The following is an 18,096-nucleotide window of genomic DNA, read 5'->3' as shown; positions in this document are numbered from 1 at the left end:
GTCATTCGCTTCCCTAAACTACTAAAACCTCTGGGTTTTCCAAATTTCACATGACACCCCATAGTGCTATCCAACATGATACCACCAAAAATCATCTCTCTCATCTGCTTAAATAAAATAAGCAAAATGCAATGGCATACAATATTCAAAATGGAAATGAGGTAAGTGATGAAGGAATTTGAAGAACAATTATCCAAGAACATAAAAACAAACAAGAAATTCTCTCAGTATATCAGAAGCAGGAAGCTTGTAAGAGAACAGCAGGTCTGCTGGACTTCTGAACATTGTAGACAAGTCAAACAATTTCTTACATCAATTTGACCACAGAAGATGTTGGGGAGAAAGCTACTCCGGACCGGATCTTTTCAAGTAATAACAATAAGACATTGTCAGCCACTGAAAAAAAGAGGAGATACTAAAATAACTGATAAATTAAAGAGCAACAAGTCATTAGGATTTAATAGCATTCATCCAGGAATTCTGAAGGAATTTAAGAACTAAGTGGTTGAAACACTAACAAAAATATGTGATCTCATTAAAACCAATAAAGAAAAGGAGTACTTGTGGCACCTTAGAGACTAACCAATTTATTTGAGCATGAGCTTTCGTGAGCTACAGCTCACTTCATCGGAAGTGAGCTGTAGCTCACGAAAGCTCATGCTCAAATAAACTGGTTAGTCTCTAAGGTGCCACAAGTACTCCTTTTCTTTTTGCGAATACAGACTAACACGGCTGTTACTCTGAAACCTGTCATTAAAACCAATGACAGTACTGGAAGACTAGAAAATAGCAAATATTGTATTTATCTTTATTAAAAGTGCTGGGGTGATCCTGGGAATTGCAGACCAGTGAGCCTTAATTCAGTACCAGGAAAACTGGTTGAAACAATAATTAAAGAGAGCTATAAAACACATAGATAAACATGATATAACAAAGATAAAGTACAATGGCTTCCGTAAAGGGAAATTGTGCCTCTACAGTCAACTAGACCTCTTTGACCCAGTCAACAAAATAACAGAGAAACAGTTTATATTTATTTAAATTTTCAAAAAGCTTTTAACAAAGTCCCTCCCAAAAGGCTAACAGTGGTGTGCCTCCCAGACTAGGACCGATGTTATTTAAAGTATTCATTCATGATTTCAAATAGGGAATGAAGAGTGAGGTGATATTTGCAGATGATACAAAACTGTTGTGGTTAGTCAAGACTTGAGAAAACTGTATACACTCCAAAGGAATCAAGCAAAGCTTGGTGAACAAGGATCATGATGTCAGATGAAATATATGATGGCTAAAGACACAATGGAAGGAATAATTTGAAATACTTATACATATTGCTGGATTCTAAATTAAGCATAACAACTCAGGAAACAGGCTGAGGTGTCACTGCAGACAGCTCAGTGAAAATATCTGCACAGTGCAGAGCACACAAAAGTTAAGATGCACAATGAATGGGATAACAAATGATACTGATGAGAACATTATATAAATCAATGGGATGGGCTCTTTTTTAATATTGTGTTCAGTTCTAGTTATCACAAGAAGAAATAAAAAGGGTCCAGGTAAAAGCATCAAAATATTTAGAGGCATGAAAAGTCTTTTATATTAAGTGAAATTGAAAAGGATTGTTAGTTTAGAGATTGGACAAATGAGAGAAGATAGAGATACATATTATTAATGGAATACAGAAAGTAAACCAGGCATTCCTGTTCACCTTCTCATAAAACAAGAACAAGGGGAATCCAATGAACTTGAAAGGCAACACATTTAAAACAATTACAAGGAAATTATGCATTGTGTATAAAATTATTAATTGACACAAGACAGCACTGAGTCCAAGAACTTAGCAAGATTCAGAAAAGGATTAGACATTTATATAGATAATGAGAACATCTAGTTACATTAGCTAGGATAAAAAAATATAAAGGATATAAAACTACCCAGCTTCAGTGCATAAGCCAATCACTAACTGCCTGGGGTTAGGAAGACGTTTATCTTGAGGGTAGGTTATTCCCTAATTGCCCATTACAGGGATTCTAGTAGTGTTATTTGGTACTGGCCACTGTTGGAGGCAGGATATCAGATTAAACTGGACTGTTCTGATCCAGTCTGGCAATTCCTGTGTTCCTAAGCTCTCCACAAGTTGCCTCCACCTCATGAGACCATATTCTATCTGTCAGTCTTTTTTTTTTTTTGGTATCAAACTCAAATTCCTCAGCTTCACAGATTCACTCCTGAGTCCACTTGTATCAGTTGACTGTACTGGAGTGCTACAGAAAACCTGATTGCCTTGTTACAGAATCTAGGTCCAATTCAGTGCAGAGTATATCGTGCTTTACCTACGCTTTGTCAATCTAGCTAAGTTATATATCCCTTACATCTCTCACAGGTGACACTTTGCTTTCCCTCATATAGGCCCCTTGTGCTTAGAATATTATCCCTGTATGCCAGGCAACCTGATTCTCCTGCAAAATCCTTCTCAATAATCACTTTTTTTTGGTTAGTCTCATAACTCTTATCTTCCTCCCTCTCCTTCTTTACCAGATACTGTTCTTTATTTTAATATACTAACTATAAATATTGGAACCAAAGATTCATAGGTAACATCCATATCTCAGTCTCTCACTGCTATAGCCTCCCCTTTCCATTCCCTTCACTCACTGTTTGTCATTCTTTGCTGAGTTATGTTTAATTTAGATCCCAGTTCTGCAAATATATACACGTGAGCTTATCTTTACTCATGTGGAAGTAAAGTTAAACATGTGTGTAAGTGTTTGCAGGACTGGGGTCCTAGACTGTAAGCTCCATAGGGAAATGACCTGTCTATTTTATCAGTGTGGCTCCTGTTAAGAGCCACGCATACCTTTCGCATTATACAAATAATATATATCAATAATGACAGTGATGGAGGTGGAAGGATGGATCAGTACTGTTACTGTCATTCGAAAAGACTGAAGGAATGTTCTTGGCCACATATGTCTCCCTAAGTAACTTGGCACTTACTAGAATGATAAGTTTGAAGCTTAGTTTAATTAATTAGCTAATATTTGGAAACAGCTTTGAAGATGAAAAACTATGTAAGTGCTAAGCATTATTTTTGTTGGTTTAAATGTTATCACACTGAAAGATAAAATATAAAATGAAGTGAGGAAGACAATGGTGGGACCACATGCAACATTTTAAAAAAATTCAACTTTTGAAGAGTGCTCCGTTTCCAGTCTATCTTTGCTATCAAAAATACAGAGTATGCAAATACATTTTATATACTACCTGATACAGCAAGTGGTTGGGGAGGGCTTAAATCTTTCTGACAGTGTCACAGGATTGTATGTTACATAATAATAATCTCTTTGCACCATTTTACAATCTGTATAAAACCATTTCTTCTTATCCTTGGTATCTGTGATCAAGTTCAGTCATTCCAACATGAGGGTCTCTTAGGCATCTTCCAGAACTACAGCACTACAGGTATTTTCTGACCATCATCCCTCCTTTCTTCTTTGGGATGAGGAAATATTTGCAGTGGAATCCCGTCCCATGGTAGTGAAGAACGACCCTTTCTATCATGCTGAGAGAAAGGAGTGAGAAGACTTACTTAATAGGTCCTCATAAGATACAGAAAACCTGAACGCCTTGTTACAGAATGGGAGTGGGAACAGGCACAGACTAGAACTGGACAGAACAACCCATTGTAATTGTCTCCAAAACTCAATGGTCCAAGGTGATGGAGGACCATGCTGGCTGAAGAAACTCTGGGAGCACCAAAAAGGAAGCATTGGTGATTCCGGATCCTTGGAAGTGATTACACTTCTCTTGACTGACCCATCAAAAGGGGAAGTTACTCACCTTGCAGTAACTGAAGTTCTCCGAGATGTGTGTCCCTGTGGGTGCTCCACTCTAGGTGTCAGTGCGTCCTGGCGCCGTTGATCGGAGATTTTCGGTAGCAGTGCCTGGTCGGGACGCAGGCGCTCCGTTGGTATCTCCCGTCTTGTTGGAATCTTCCTGAGCCCCGCACCCCCCTCAGTTCCTTCTCTAGCATAGAGCGATTATACTAGTACTCAAAAGTAGAGGGGAGGAGGGTGGGAAGTGGAGCACCCACAGGGACACAGATCTCGAAGAACTTCAGTTCCTGCAAGGTGAGTAACTTCCCCTTCTTCTTCGAGTGCTGTCCCTGTGAGTGCTCCACTCTAGGTGAATGTGTAGCAGTACCCACTATGGTCAGTAGGACTTTGGAGATGCGGCAGTGAGTACTGTATGGCCTACTATGGTGTCTGCCATGGTATCTTGCGTGATAGCACAGTGTTTGGCAAACGTGTGTTCAGATGACCATGTAGCCGCTCTACAGATGTCAGAAATGGGTACGTTATGTAGGAAGGCAACGGATGTTGACATAGCTTGAGTGGAATGAGTTCTAATGCCTTCGGGCGGTTGAATATGGTAAGAGGATCTGATGCAGTCAGAGATCCACTTGCACAGACGTTGTTTAGAGATAGCTGTACCTTTCGATCTTTCAGTGATGGAGACAAAGAGTCGTGGAGATTTACGAAATGGCTTAGTCCTGTCTAAGTAAAAGGCGATTGCTTGCCTGACATCGAGAGTATGTAGGGATGCTTCGTGTGGAGCCTTGTGAGGTTTGGGATAAAAAGTAGGCAACTATATCGATTGGTTAAGATGGAAGGTGGATACCACCTTCGGGAGAAATTTAGGATGTGGTCTCAGAGTGACTTTGTCTTTGGAGAAGATTGTGTAGGGAGGATGGGCCATCAGGGCGCTTATTTCACCTACTCTCCTTGCTGATGTTATTACAACTAAGAAAGCTACCTTCATGGACATATGGAGAAGAGAGGAGGTAGCCAAAGGCTCGAATGGAGGTTTCATGAGAGAGTGAAGAACGAGGTTAAGACTGCATGTAGCTGCCGTTGGGTAAATTTCAGGGTAGAGATTTTGCAGGCCTGTGAGAAATCGTTTTATGGTAGGGTGGGTAAAGAGTGAATAACCTTCTAACAGGTCGTGGAAGGTGGTAAGCACCGCCAGGTGTACTTTGATGGAGCTAAGCGAAAGTCCGTCCTGTTTTAGTCTCAGGAGGTAGTCTAGAATGTTAGGGAGGGTCACCTTATTGGGCGTTAAGTGATTACGTGAGCACCAGAGGACGAAACGCTTCCACTTCTGCAGGTAAGTTTTACAAGTAGAGTCTTTTCTACTGTGCAGAAGGACATATTGGACTTGCTCGGAACAGGCTAGTTCGTGGGTTTGGAACCAAAAAGGACCCAGGCTGTCAGGTGGAGCTTTTGGAGCTGAGGGTGAAGAACCCGTCCGTTGTCCTGGGAAAGGAGATATGGCCTGTTGGGGAGAGCCCGTGGATGATGGGAGGACATGCGGAGTAGGTAAGGATACCACGTATGTCTCGGCCAACCCGGGGCAATAAGGATGACCCGGGCCTTGTCGTCTATGATCTTCCGAAGAACCCTGTGTAGCAGAGGGATTGGTGGGAAGGCGTAGAGGAGAGAGTTGTTCCACAGGATAAGGAACGTGTCTCCTAGGGATGCAGTCCCAAGTCCTGCTCTGGAGCAAAACAGCCGACATTTTCGATTCTGGGATGTGGCAAAGAGGTCTATTGATGGGGTGCCCCAGAGGGAGAAGAGCTGTTGAAGTATTGTGGGATGCAGTTCCCATTTGTGTTCTGTTGAGAAGTGTCTGCTGAGTGCGTCGGCAGTAGTGTTGTGGCAGCCTGGTAGGTAGGAAGCAATGATTTGTATTTGATCTTGTATGCACTAATTCCAAAGTCGGATGGTTTCCATGCACAGGGAATGTGATCGGGCTCCCCCTTGTCTGTTGATGTAGTACATACATGCTATGGTGTCTGTTAAGACCCGAATAGATTTGTTCTTTATGAGGGGAAGAAAGTGAAGGCATGCTCGCCTCACTGCTCTGAGCTCTAAGAGATTTATGTGTAGGCATATCTCTGATGCGGACCACTGGCCTTGTGCCCTGTGTCCCCCTAGATGCACTCCCCAGCCAATTAGGGAAGCGTCTGTGGTGAGCATGAGCACTGGGGATCGTTGCTGGAAGGAAACCCCCGTGCAGAGGTTTTCTGGTCTTGTCCACCAATGTAGGGAAGCTAGAACACTGGGAGGAAGAGTTAGCAGCGTCCCTAAGGTGTGTCTGCTGGGTTTAAAATTGGAATTGAGCCAGTCCTGAAGACATCTCATGTGTAGCCTGGCATACTGGACCATGAAGGTGGTGGCTGCCATGTGACCAAGGAGCTATAGTCAGATTCTTGCCTGTGTCCTGGGACGAATAGAGAGCGTGCGTATGAGCTGAGTGATAGCGAGGAATCTGTGATATGGGAGCGAGGCCCTGCTCTGGATTGAGTCTAGTTGAGCTCCGATGAACTCAATCTGTTGTGTAGGTGTTCAGGGTGGATTTTTGAATGTTTATTTAGAGGCCTAGGCTGTGAAAGAGGGAGATGGCAAAACGGGTAGCTTGGAGTGTCTCGCCATAGGAGTTGCCTTTGATGAGGCAATCGTCCAGGTAGGGGAAAAGCGTGATCCCATGTTTGTGGAGGTGAGCCACGACCATGGCTAGAGTTTTGGAAAAGACTCTCATTACTGTGGAGAGGCCAAAAGGAAGAACTCTATACTGAAAATGGTTGTGACCAATTGCGAATCGTAGGAAGCGTCTGTGAGCTGGATGAATTGATATATGAAAATAAGCGTCCTGTAGGTTGAGGGCTGTGAACCAGTCCCCTTGATCTAGTGCCCAGTGTGACCATCTTGAATTTTTGTATCCTCACGAATTTGTTCAGTCGGCATAAATCTAGTATAGGCCTCCATCCCCCGGTCTTTTTCTGGGTCAGGAAGTAATGGGAGTAGAATCCTTTCCCTCGATGTTGCATCGGCACAGGTTTCACTGTGCCTAGCTGGAGAAGGTGAGCCACTTCTATGCGAAGTAGGTGCTCATGAGAGGGGTCCCTGAAGAGGGACGGGGAAGGGTAGGAGGATAGGATATGAATGGGATAGAGTAACCGGACTGAACTATTTCGAGGACCCAGTGATCCTGTGTAGTACGCTGCCAGGCATGTTGGAAACTCTGGAGGCGGTGGCCAAATGGGCAAGTAGGCTGTGGAATCAAGGGGTGGTTGCGCAGACCCTCGACCAATGTTTCAAAATTGTTGTTTATTCCCGGATGGGTGGGAGGTGGTTGCTTGAGCTTGATTTTGTCTGCGCTTAGGGGGTCTAGAACGATTCCTATTTAGGTCATATGGTTTGGGTTGAGGCCGATAATATTGTTGTGTGCGTAGTCTTTGATAAGGTTGGTATTGTTGTCTCCTGGGAAGAGATGGGTGAATATCCAGGGTGCGCAGTGTCGCTCCCGAATCTTTCATAGTGTGAAGTAGTTCATCAGTTTTTTTGGAATACAGTTTGTCTTTATCAAAGGGGAGGTCCTCCACTTTGGGCTGCAGATCTTTAGGGATGCCAGATGCAGAAAGCCATGAAGTTGTCTAAAAAGGCTTGTAGGGCCATTCTGGAAATCAATTGGTCCTTGCTCAGAATTGATTTCAAGTCCGCTCTCCTATCCTCTGGAACGTAGGAGGCAAATTCAAAAAGTTTATTGTAGTTATCCAGGTCGTAGCTGGCGAGGAGTGCAGAGTAGTTTGCAATCCTGAATTGAAGAGTGGAGGACGTGTAAACCTCGCATCCAAAGACGTCAAGGCATTTAAGGTCCTTGTCTTGCGGGGTGGGCTGATATTGTGGCTGTTTCGTCCTTTGTGCAACTGCATCCATGACGAGAGAGTTCGTTTGTGGGTGAGAAAATAGGAAGTCAGCATCCTTAGCAGAAAGATAGTATTTACGTTCGGCCTTTCTGCAGGTAGGTAATAAAGAAGCTGGAGTTTGCCAGAGTGTCAGCTGGTTCCAGCAGAGCTTCATTTATAGGGAGCATGATCTTTCAGGATGCAGAGGGTTGAAGGATTCTGAGGAGTTTGTGTTGTGTCTCCTGAACCTCTTCTAGGGGGATGTCTTGACTGAGTGCCACCCTCTTGAAAAGCTCTTGAAATTGTTTACAGTCGTCCACGTTCTGTGGAGGCGGGGGGGGGGGGGGGGGGGGGGAGGGAGAGGGCTCTGTCTGGAGCAGATGGAGAATTAGGGGTCAGTGAGTCAGGATATGGTTCATAGCTCACGTTCTCAGGACGGGGTTCAGGCACTCTAGAAGTGGACGGAGCTGGAGATCGAGGCACAGAGCAAGTAGTGGTTTCATGGAATAGGTCTGAGCATGAGCGGTAGGAGGATGTGGCCAAGGGTACCACTGGGGCCAAGGCATAGGGTTGGAGAACCCAGGTGCTGTCCACGGGCGGGGGGGGGTAGGGGTGAAGTAGGGAAACTGAGGCTGGTGGCTGAGGACCGTAGCCTGAGATGGAAGAGGGTCCAGTGGAGGAGGAGAGGCAGGTGGGGAGAACTCCACCTGCTGCTGTATATCGGGTTTGCTGTCAGTGAAGGTAGCCAGTTCAGGTGGTGAGAGCGGCTGTTTGAAGAGTGAGCCCTGTGTATCCAGGAGTGGAGAGTTAAGCTCAGGTGGCACTGATAGATCACATTCAGTGAGGAACTGTTGCTCCTGCTCCCTGGGCTGCGCTGAGCCTGGCCTCTGCTCCAGCGCATTAGCATTGGAAAGTGAAAGTGACAGCGGTACTGTGGGTCTGTTAGAAATGCCCTGCACGGGGGTCCGCTGCTGGTGCCAGGGCAGGAGGCAGGCTCGGTGCTGACATTCTTCCTGGCACCGGGGCAGAGCGCACAGTCAGCACCGCAGCTATTTTAGCACGGAGGGGGTAGGTGCTGACGTCCTTGTTGGCACTGGGGCAGAGCGTGCAGCCGGCATTGTGGCTATTTTTAGTGCTGAGGCGCTCGGTGCTGCGGAGACCTTCCCGGTATTGGAGGTCGGATTCCTGCCTCTGCGATCTGTGGGAGCCACGGCTGAGGCTTTAGAAAGGGCTGAGGTGCCTGCCTGTGGCGCTGTCAGCACAGAGGGTAAGGATCTCAGAGGAGACCCTTTACCCTTGTTGGAGTCTCTCCCATGAGACTGCTGTGCTTCTTGCCTCTGCTCCAGAGAGGGTGAAGCAGCACTCCCAACTGGTTCGGATCTGGCCGGGGAGCGCGTAGGAGCGGGTTAACTTTCCCCGTCTCCGAAAGGGGCTGCAGGGATTTTTCCATCAGAAATATTTTAAGTCGTGGGTCCCTGTCACACCGAGTCCTTGACTTGAGGCTCGTACAGCGGAGGCACTTTGCAGGGATGTGGGTTTCTCTGAGGCAGTTCACACAGTGTGAGTGCCCATCGGACCGTGGCACGGAGTCCTGACAGGAAACACACTTTCTGAATCCTGAAGCCCCTGGCATTGTGAACTAGAAATGGCAGGGGAGAGTGTCTCAGCAGGAGACAAGCCTGAAGCAAAAAGTTGTTGCTGATTTTTTTTTTTTAACTAAGTAACTAACTATGTAACTACACCAAAGGAAGGGAAACAACTGGGATGTAACTAATAACTATTTCTATATTCTTTGATACTTTTTTTCCTATAGGGACCAGGGAAGAGAAGTAGCACTGCCCCGAGCCCCGTCTTCAGCCAGGGACGGTTGAGAAGGAACTGAGCGGGGTGCGGGACGCAGGCGCTCAAGAAGATTCCAACGAGACGGGAGATACCAACTGAGCGCCTGCATTCCGACCAGGCACTGCTACTGAAAATCTCCGATCAATGGCGCTGGGACGCACCGACAGCTAGAGTGGAGCACCCACAGGGACAGCACTCGAAGAAGAATGAATGCTTCCCACTAGGCACAGTCTGTGATATATGAGTCAAGGAAGCAGATGGTATCTTCCCATGAAAACATTGTCTCTTTCTACGTGGTTCTAATGGTCTGTAGTGGAAAAAGGTTGGTAGAGGAGCTGGTCTCTTGTGATGTTTAAACCTGGTTGCCTGATGTGCTTCCTTTATGGGCTGGAATGTAAACCCTAAGGGATTCTGTCCTTCAAATGTTAACTCCTCTGCTATAGACTATACTTCCCATGATTCCTTTAGCCAGGAGGCTCTACTCGTAACTGTTGCTGTAGCCATTGAGCTTGATCCAGTGTCAGCAGCATCAAGTGTCACTTGTAAGTTGGTTTTGGCTATGAACTGTCCTTCTGTCACTAGAGAAGAAATCTATGCCTTAGCATCCAGGGGAAGTTTATCCATAATTTTTGACAATTCTTCATAGTTTGGAAAATCATATTTGCTCACAAGAGTCTGATAGTTTACAACCCTGAACTATAAGATGACTGATGAAGGGCTCCTGGTCTTCAGGTGCAGTTGAACTGTTGCCTAGATTTCTTATACTTGGCTGTCACCATGAAAGAGCTCAGCACCGAGCGGGAATTAATTATTTTAGACCTAAATGGAACGTGGTTATTTCTTGTCTGCTCTCAAAGATGTGGGAGCTGCTTAGTGGGAGTCTGCCAAAGAATTTTTGCAGGATCTATAATGGCTTTATTAACGGGAAGGGCTATCCTATCAGCAGTCAACGATTGGAGAACATCAATTAGTTTAAGAGTGGGCTCCAGAACCTCCTTGAAAGGGATTAGTAAAGAGTCTAACACCCTGAAAACCTTTAACATCAACGAGCTGTTGTTCAGCAGAAGGATCCACAGCCTTGTCCAGGGAAGACAATGAGATAAGTCAGCTGAGAGGGTTGGCATCTTCTCAACAGGATCCTCAGGTTGAGAAGCCTGTGCAGGCTGTTGCAGGAGTAGGAGGAGATTTCTAATGAACATGGGGTTCTTGGGATAGCATTCCCGCGCATATGACTCCCAAGGTCCCCAGTAAGACTATATGAAAATGCTAGGAGAAGAAGCCAGTGAAGTTGGGAACCATGGCCCATGCCCCAAAGGATGAGCTGCAGAGAGATTATCACAAGAAGGCCATGTCTACATTACCCGCCGATCCGGCGGGTAGTGATTGATCCCCGATCGCCCTGCCATCGACTCCGGAACTCCACCACGGCGAGAGGCGGAAGCAGAGTCGACGGGGGAGTGGCGGCCATCAATCCCGTGCTGCGAGGATGCAAAGTAAGTGATTCTAAGTCGATCTAAGATACGTCGACTTCAGCTACGCTATTCTCGTAGCTGAAGTTGCATATCTTAGATCAATCACTCAAAGGAAAACCAATAATTTCTTTTGGCCCAATCTATTTTCACACTTTAAAAAATCCAGAAATAAAGGATTTTATGCACAAAAAGCAAAATATAATCAAGCACAAAATCTGAAAGGAAGTTTAGCAGAAGTCTCATGCCACCTTACTTACTTTTAAGCAAAATATTCAAAGATTTCCTTTTTGAGGCACAGAATTTACTTCTTTAGCTTTATAAGAGGAGAAACTTCTTTTGTTTATTTTCAAAAGCATGTGCAAGCCCATCAAATAAGCAAACCACTACACATCCACCACGGCACTTTAAGAAGGGAAGAGGTGAGAGATAATTACAAAGTAAATACTACTGTGGAGAAGGCTGCCTTCATGTAGATAAAATGTATAGCATAACCCAGCTTGGTTTGTGGGCAGCAAAAACATCAAGTTGAACATGGCCAGTTAGAAACCAGAGGCAACTACCTTCAAGAGCAGCCATAGAGTGACAGAATATTAGAATACAGTATGGTACATACCCTTGCACAGCATTTCCCATTGCATCTTTCCACCACAAAGGTCACTGAATGCCAGGATTCCTACTTAACTGTTCCTTCTACATACAAACAGAAATGCTGTCAGTTTTTCAAATATTAAAGTGATTGCTGATCAGACCTGAAAATTACAATTTTATATGTATCTTTTATGTTTTCATCATTTATGTGTATGTACACACATACACTGAAAGGAAATAAGCTGTATATTCTTGCCACTTTCCTTTCACTGTCCTTCCTTTGCCTGGGCACTCCTTCAACTCTTTAATTTTCAGATTTCTCACTGTGCCCTGACCCAATGAGTAAGTAGCGGCAAGGTTTCAAGCTTTCAATTTGCAAGCCTGATCAGCAACTATTTCACTAGTATCTGAAAAAACTGACAGCATTTCTGTTCATATGCAGAAGGAACAGTTAAGTTGGAACCCTGGACATTCAGGGATGATTATGGCAGAAAGATGCAATAGGAAATAGTGTGAGTGGGTATGTATTATGCTGTATTCCAATATTCTATCACTCTGTGGTTGCTCTTCAAGGTAGTTGGCCGCTTAGAAACCAGAGGCAATGTTTAGCTAGATGTTCTAGCTGCCCTTAAACCAAGATTACTTATATAGTAACGTTCTCTATATACACATATGAATGAGTGTGTGTATATTTTATATATACATGAAATACAGAGAAAAAGAGAGAAATGTAGTTGAAAAAGATAAACTACAATAAATTACTTAAAAATACCGCAACAGCCATAGTCATTCCTTATGCAAGATGCCTAACAGAATACTAAAGATTTAAGTCTCTCTATCCAGAGAGCAGGTTACCGTTCCTCTAATATGGCTCAACTCTAATTTACAGGGATCACCAGGTGAAAGGATAGCTGTTTTCATACTCATTTAAAATTTATTCCTCTCTGCTGACTAACAGGGTTGCTTTATTATCTAGTTAATAAACAAGCAGGATCCCATTGAGCTAAGTGCTCCACAAGCACGTATGAGGACATGGTTCTTGTCCCCAGGAGTTTACAGTCTAAGTTCCAGTTGCAATGGAAATATTTTTGGTGACCGCCTATCCCCTAACAATTGGACCAAGAGCACCAAATCATTTTACAGCAGCTGTACCAGCTGTATGATGTCAATGACATTCAGTCACTACTAACATAGGTCAAATTTGAACTAGTGTCCTAGATGTGAAAGGCTCCCATTATCAATCCTCTAAGCTTTATTGTTTTTCCCCCTCATGTTTTCAGTAGTGTCAGCTATAATTAAAAACAAGCCAAACCAAAACCCCACTACTATGTAATTACGTGTAAAGGGAACAGGAAAACCCAAAGTAGTACAGAAAGCATGGCCAAACAAACTTCAAATGGAGTACTGTGACATTTTGAACTGGGTAGTAGGAATGGGTAAAATGAGGAGCAACAGACTGACAATGACTGACTCTTCCACATGGTGTGCCTTCCCTTATGCTATAGGGTATTGAGTTGTAAGGGGAAAAGACCACAAGTTCTAGTCCTAGTTTTTCCATTGACTGTTAATATTTCTGGGTGTTTCACAGCGCTCATTAACCAAGGCGTTACTACTGCTACTTTACGGGAGGTAACTATCGTTCATCCATTTTACAGATAAAGATAACAAATCATGCACAAGGTCATTTCAAGCAGACCTAGGAACAGACCTCCAATCTCTAATACGACAGATGCAACTCTCATCCATGTTGCCACCTCCTTTCAAAGTTATGTTGCTTATGCAGTGACTGTAGCTTTTTGTTCCCCACTGGTAGGTTAGCTCATGTACAGAGGTTTATGAGTCTGTGACTCCCTCAGTGCCAACAGACCTGTTCCTTCAGTGCAAGTGGTAGAGGCTTGTGCCTTTTACATATAGAGGTCCCAGGTTCAGTTCCTACAGACAACCAAAACAGTGCATCATTACACTGGCCTAGGCTGTCCCTAACCATTAGACCACACTGCTCCCATTCCTGTGGTATTTCACAAATAACTGTAACAAAAAGGCAACTTGGGTGTCATGTCTCCCTCTACAGGTTGGTCCACATAGAAGATAACAGCTGGCTTCCTTTATCAGTTACTCCTATAGCTTGAGTAGAAGAAATCTGTGCTGTGGCACTGAAGATTGTGGGTTTACATGCTACTTGATGACCTGGGTGGAAAATAGGTTATAAAGTTAGTTTGGGTGACTTACTGCAATTATTAAAATTATACATTACAAAACATTTTATTTAGAAGAGAGTTTGGATACTGTGTTAATATGTATAATAGTTTTAGTGTTTGAATTCTGCTTAATAGGAGGCATTCCTTTAGGGATGTGTCTACATGGGGGGAAAAAACCTGCAGCAGGTCTGGGTCAGCTGACTAAGGCTCACGGGGCTTAGACTCTGGTGCTGAAAAATTGCTGTGTAGACCTTTGGGCTGAGGCGGGAGTCTGAGCTTGAGGTCTGGGACCCAGTGAAGGTGGAGAGTCCCAGATGTCTACAAGGCAATTTTTAGCCCCTCAGCCTGAGCCCGAGTCAGGTGGCCAGGGCCAGTCACAGGTTTTTTATCCCTATGTAGATATACCCTTAGAATAGAGAGTGGCATTTGATTGAAAACTGAAACCCAGTTTTTGGGAGACTGAGAGCAATGTGTGGAATCATAGAATATCAGGGTTGGAAGGGACCTCAGGAGGTCATCTAGTCCAACCCCTTGCTCAAAGCAGGACCAATCCCCAATTTTTGGCCCAGATCCCTAAATGGCCCCCTGAAGGATTGAACTCACAACCCTGGGTTTAGCAGGCCAGAGCTCAAACCACTGAGTTATCCCTCCCCCAAGATTATGCCTATGTGCAGATGGTGGAAGATCGTACCTATGTAAACTCTAAAAATGTCAGACCTTAATTTAATAAACTTATCGTCCCAGAAAGCAAGCCTGATCTTTGCAGGAATAACATTTGCACTTGTCTGGGGACTGGATGCCACAGGGCATTGCTAATGAGCTATCAAGCCTTTTACCTGCAGGTCACCAATTTGAGTACAGCCCAGTTTACTAGTGATTAAAAATTGTTCCCTAATGGATCTTTGATGGCTCTTCTGTGAAATCAGTCTGGCATGTCTCACTTCCAGCTCCTACATCACCAACTCAGCACCATGCTTCACACTCACTGGCAGACTCTGGAGGTGGGCCACAAACTGTGAGGGCCCTGTTTTCTGAACTAACCCTCCTACCATATCAGTACTGAGGTATCCCCTTACGGCAGTGTTTAGTGGAAGCCTGCCCTACTGCTGCCCTCTAAATAAATATTATACCAGAGCTCTCAGGCTTTCATCAACACTAAAGTCACACAATTTTTAAACGAGTTGAATAGTTTTATGCAAATTAGCGCATTAAATAATTTACATAAAATGTCATCTAAAGCTTCACAAGATTGACAGCTATTAATATAATACAAAAGTCTGCTTTAAGTCTACATGGTCTAATGGAATGAATACAGGTCTAGAGCCAGGAGATCCTAATTTCTAATCCTGACTGCCACTGATTTATAGTGTAGCCTTGAGCAAGTCAGTCAACATCTTCATTTCCTCATCTGTAGACTGGGAATGTTTACTTATTTCATACAGTTCTTTGTGAGGATAAATTAGTTAATATTTGCACAGCACTTTGATGATGCACATCAAAGGGTATGTGGCATTAGGATTAAGAGATATTGGTTGTTCTGGGAAAATTTCAGTAGTGAAGCATGGGGCGGGGGAAATAGTATTTTAGTTTTAGAGAGCAGATTTTTGTTTTTAAAACTGTTTTGTAAGTTAAAGCGTTTTGATTTGTGTTTTTATGTAAGCACACAGGGTTTTTCTTATGCCACACAGGATTGTTTTTTCCAGCAGAATACTATTTGACAGTTTTTGCATAACAATTGAGGCTTTTCTTTCAGAGATTCCCTAGAAAGATCTTAATTTTTCTTTTGTATAATCACTGGATAATTTCCTATATGTCCTAATTTCACCTCACTCTTGTTTTGGGAGCCTCAAGTGACAGAAAACAAACAATTACTCTGCACCTGTCAATTACCCCAGTCAGGACTGGATTTTTCAGGTCAAAATTAAAATAAAATCAGCCACGTTTAAAAAGCCTTTATTGTATAGTTAATGCTGGTCCACAAGCCTTAACTATGACAGAAATGTATGCCAAGTTCATTGAAAGCAATGGGACTGTGTATGAATGCAGATATGCAATACACAGAGAAAATTGTTGTCAAATCTATTAACTGAGCATATGTAATAGCTGTTTGTCAAAAGTGTAAACTATTGTCTAGGGGCCAAATAACGGGTAGATGCAAAGTAGTTGAAACTCCCACTGACACTAATCACCCCCTTTCAAGATGTGCAACATTATAGAGTAATAGCCTGAAAATTTCTATTTTTGAAAATGGAATTACCCACCCCCCACAATAAAGTTTTAGATGACTAAAATAACAGTGTTTGCAACCGTTTCACTAACTCACTCCAACCTTGTCCTCTCACTTGTAGACTCTGAACTTTAATAGGACTGCTATATTATCAGGATGTGAAAATTTAAAATAAAATTAAACAAAGCTTTCTTCTGTTAGTGGAACTCTTGATTATTTCTCCATCTTTGGCAGAGAGATTTTAATCTGAGAGTGTATTTTTTGCACTTGGCAATATGTGCAACATGTCGATTCCACTGTAGGTTTGTGCGCATGCCTCATGCAGAGAACTTTTTCACTTCAACGGTACCCATCGGGGAGGTCTGAATGCCCTCTGTTGCCACGTGCCACTACATACTAGTATAGCAGGGCAGAGCCACTCCTGATCCCCCTCAGTTCCTTTATGCCAGATAGGCTCTGAGAGAGAGGGGAAGGTGGGTGAGCCGTGGAACTGACATCTCAAAGAACTACCATTTTTTCTTCAAGTGCTTACACATATCCATTCCACTGTAGGTGACTCACAGACAGACAAACATAGGGATAGGGTCTTAATTTACCTGCACAGTGATTGTAAGACAACCCATCCAAAAGTGGCATTGTTCCTGGACTGATGGGAAATGGCATAACACGAAGCAAAAGTGTGGACAGATGATCAAGTCATCGCTTTACAAATATCTATGATAAGTACTTGCACCAAGAACGCCACCAATGTTGCCAGAGCTCTAGTTGAATGCACCAATACCCTAGCTGGTTGGGTTATATTAGCCAACTGGTAGCATAAAGGAATGCATGAAGAGATCCAGGCTGAAATCCTCTGAGTAGTCACTGGTCTACCCTTAGCTCTGTCTGCAATCACAATGAACAATTGAGGACCTCAAGGACTTGTGTGCTCCAAATAGAAAACTAGTCTTCTTCACATCCAGAAAATGCTCTCTCTTCTCATCTCTAGGAGTGCAAGGTTTTGGAAAGAAAGTTGACAAAGAGATTGCCTGGTTAACGTGAAAATCAGAGACTACCTTGGTAAGGAATTTTGGTGAGGGCAAAGATAAACTTTATCCCTGTGGAAAACTGTATAGGGGAGGATCTGATATTAGGACTTTTAACACTCCCACTCTTCTGGCCAATATAACAGCCACTAGAAATACTACCTTCATAGAGAGATGCAGCAGACAGCAAGTTTCAAGACGTTCAAAAGGTAGTCCCACCAATTTTGCCAGGACCAAGTTCAGATGCCAAGGAGGGTTGCAATCTTGTAAGCGTGAATACAATCTGACCAAACCCTTTAGGAACCTGGTGACTATGAGTAAGGCTACGATTTAGTAATGTGTATTTTTAGTAAAAGTCATTGACAGGTCACTGGCAATAAACAAAAATTCACAGCCTGTGATCTGTCCATGACTTATACTACATACTCCTGACTAAATCTTGGCTGGGGAGTGGGGCGCTGCTCTCGGGGGTCCCAGGGGCCATTGGCACCAGCTGCTCCAGCTGTCCCCTGGGGCTGCCCACACCCCCTAGGACCAGCTGCACTGGCCACTGCCCGGGGCTGAACAAGCAGTGGCCGGTGTGGCTTGCACCAGGGCTGCCGAAGAGGAGTGCACTGGAGGCTGCCTACTACAACACCTGCACTTTCTCCTTGGTGTATCTTGGGCTTGGGGAGCAAAAACAGTGCCTGTATGGCTGCTGCGGATGAAACTGGAATCACGCCGACAACTGTCATTGGCAGTAAGAAAGAACAAAGGGGAAGCAGGGGTTGGTTCTGCCCTCTTATACTAGCATGCAGTGGCATATGGCAATGGAGGGTGCTTGGACAACCCTGATGGATACCACTGCAGGAAAAAAAATTCTCCTACAACTATGCATGAGGTGCGCACACGCCTACAGTGGAATGGACATGTGCAAGCTCTTAAAGAACACCACCCCTTTACAAATATATCAGCAGCTGGAGATCTAGCTTTCTCCCATTAGCCAATGGACTGT

General features: G+C 43.9%; 1 protein-coding gene across 12 annotated transcripts in view; it reads right to left on the bottom strand.

The window, feature by feature from the left end:
* PEAK1 (pseudopodium enriched atypical kinase 1) overlaps nucleotides 1–18,096 on the bottom strand; it is a 220,614-nt gene that overhangs the window by 71,177 nt on the left and 131,341 nt on the right. The window contains exon 8 of one of the 12 annotated variants that reach the window (XM_043524692.1): nucleotides 312–396. The exons of the other annotated variants lie outside the window; for them this stretch is intronic. The gene's annotated coding sequence lies outside the window, so the exon portion shown is untranslated. The remainder of the gene's footprint in view (nucleotides 1–311; nucleotides 397–18,096) is intronic. 12 annotated transcript variants of the gene reach the window in all.

Source organism: Chelonia mydas, chromosome 10, assembly GCF_015237465.2.
Source record: "Chelonia mydas isolate rCheMyd1 chromosome 10, rCheMyd1.pri.v2, whole genome shotgun sequence".
Taxonomy (NCBI): domain Eukaryota; kingdom Metazoa; phylum Chordata; order Testudines; family Cheloniidae; genus Chelonia; species Chelonia mydas.
The sequence above is the reverse complement of the archived record's forward strand: the minus strand, read 5'-3'. Positions and strand labels throughout refer to the sequence as shown.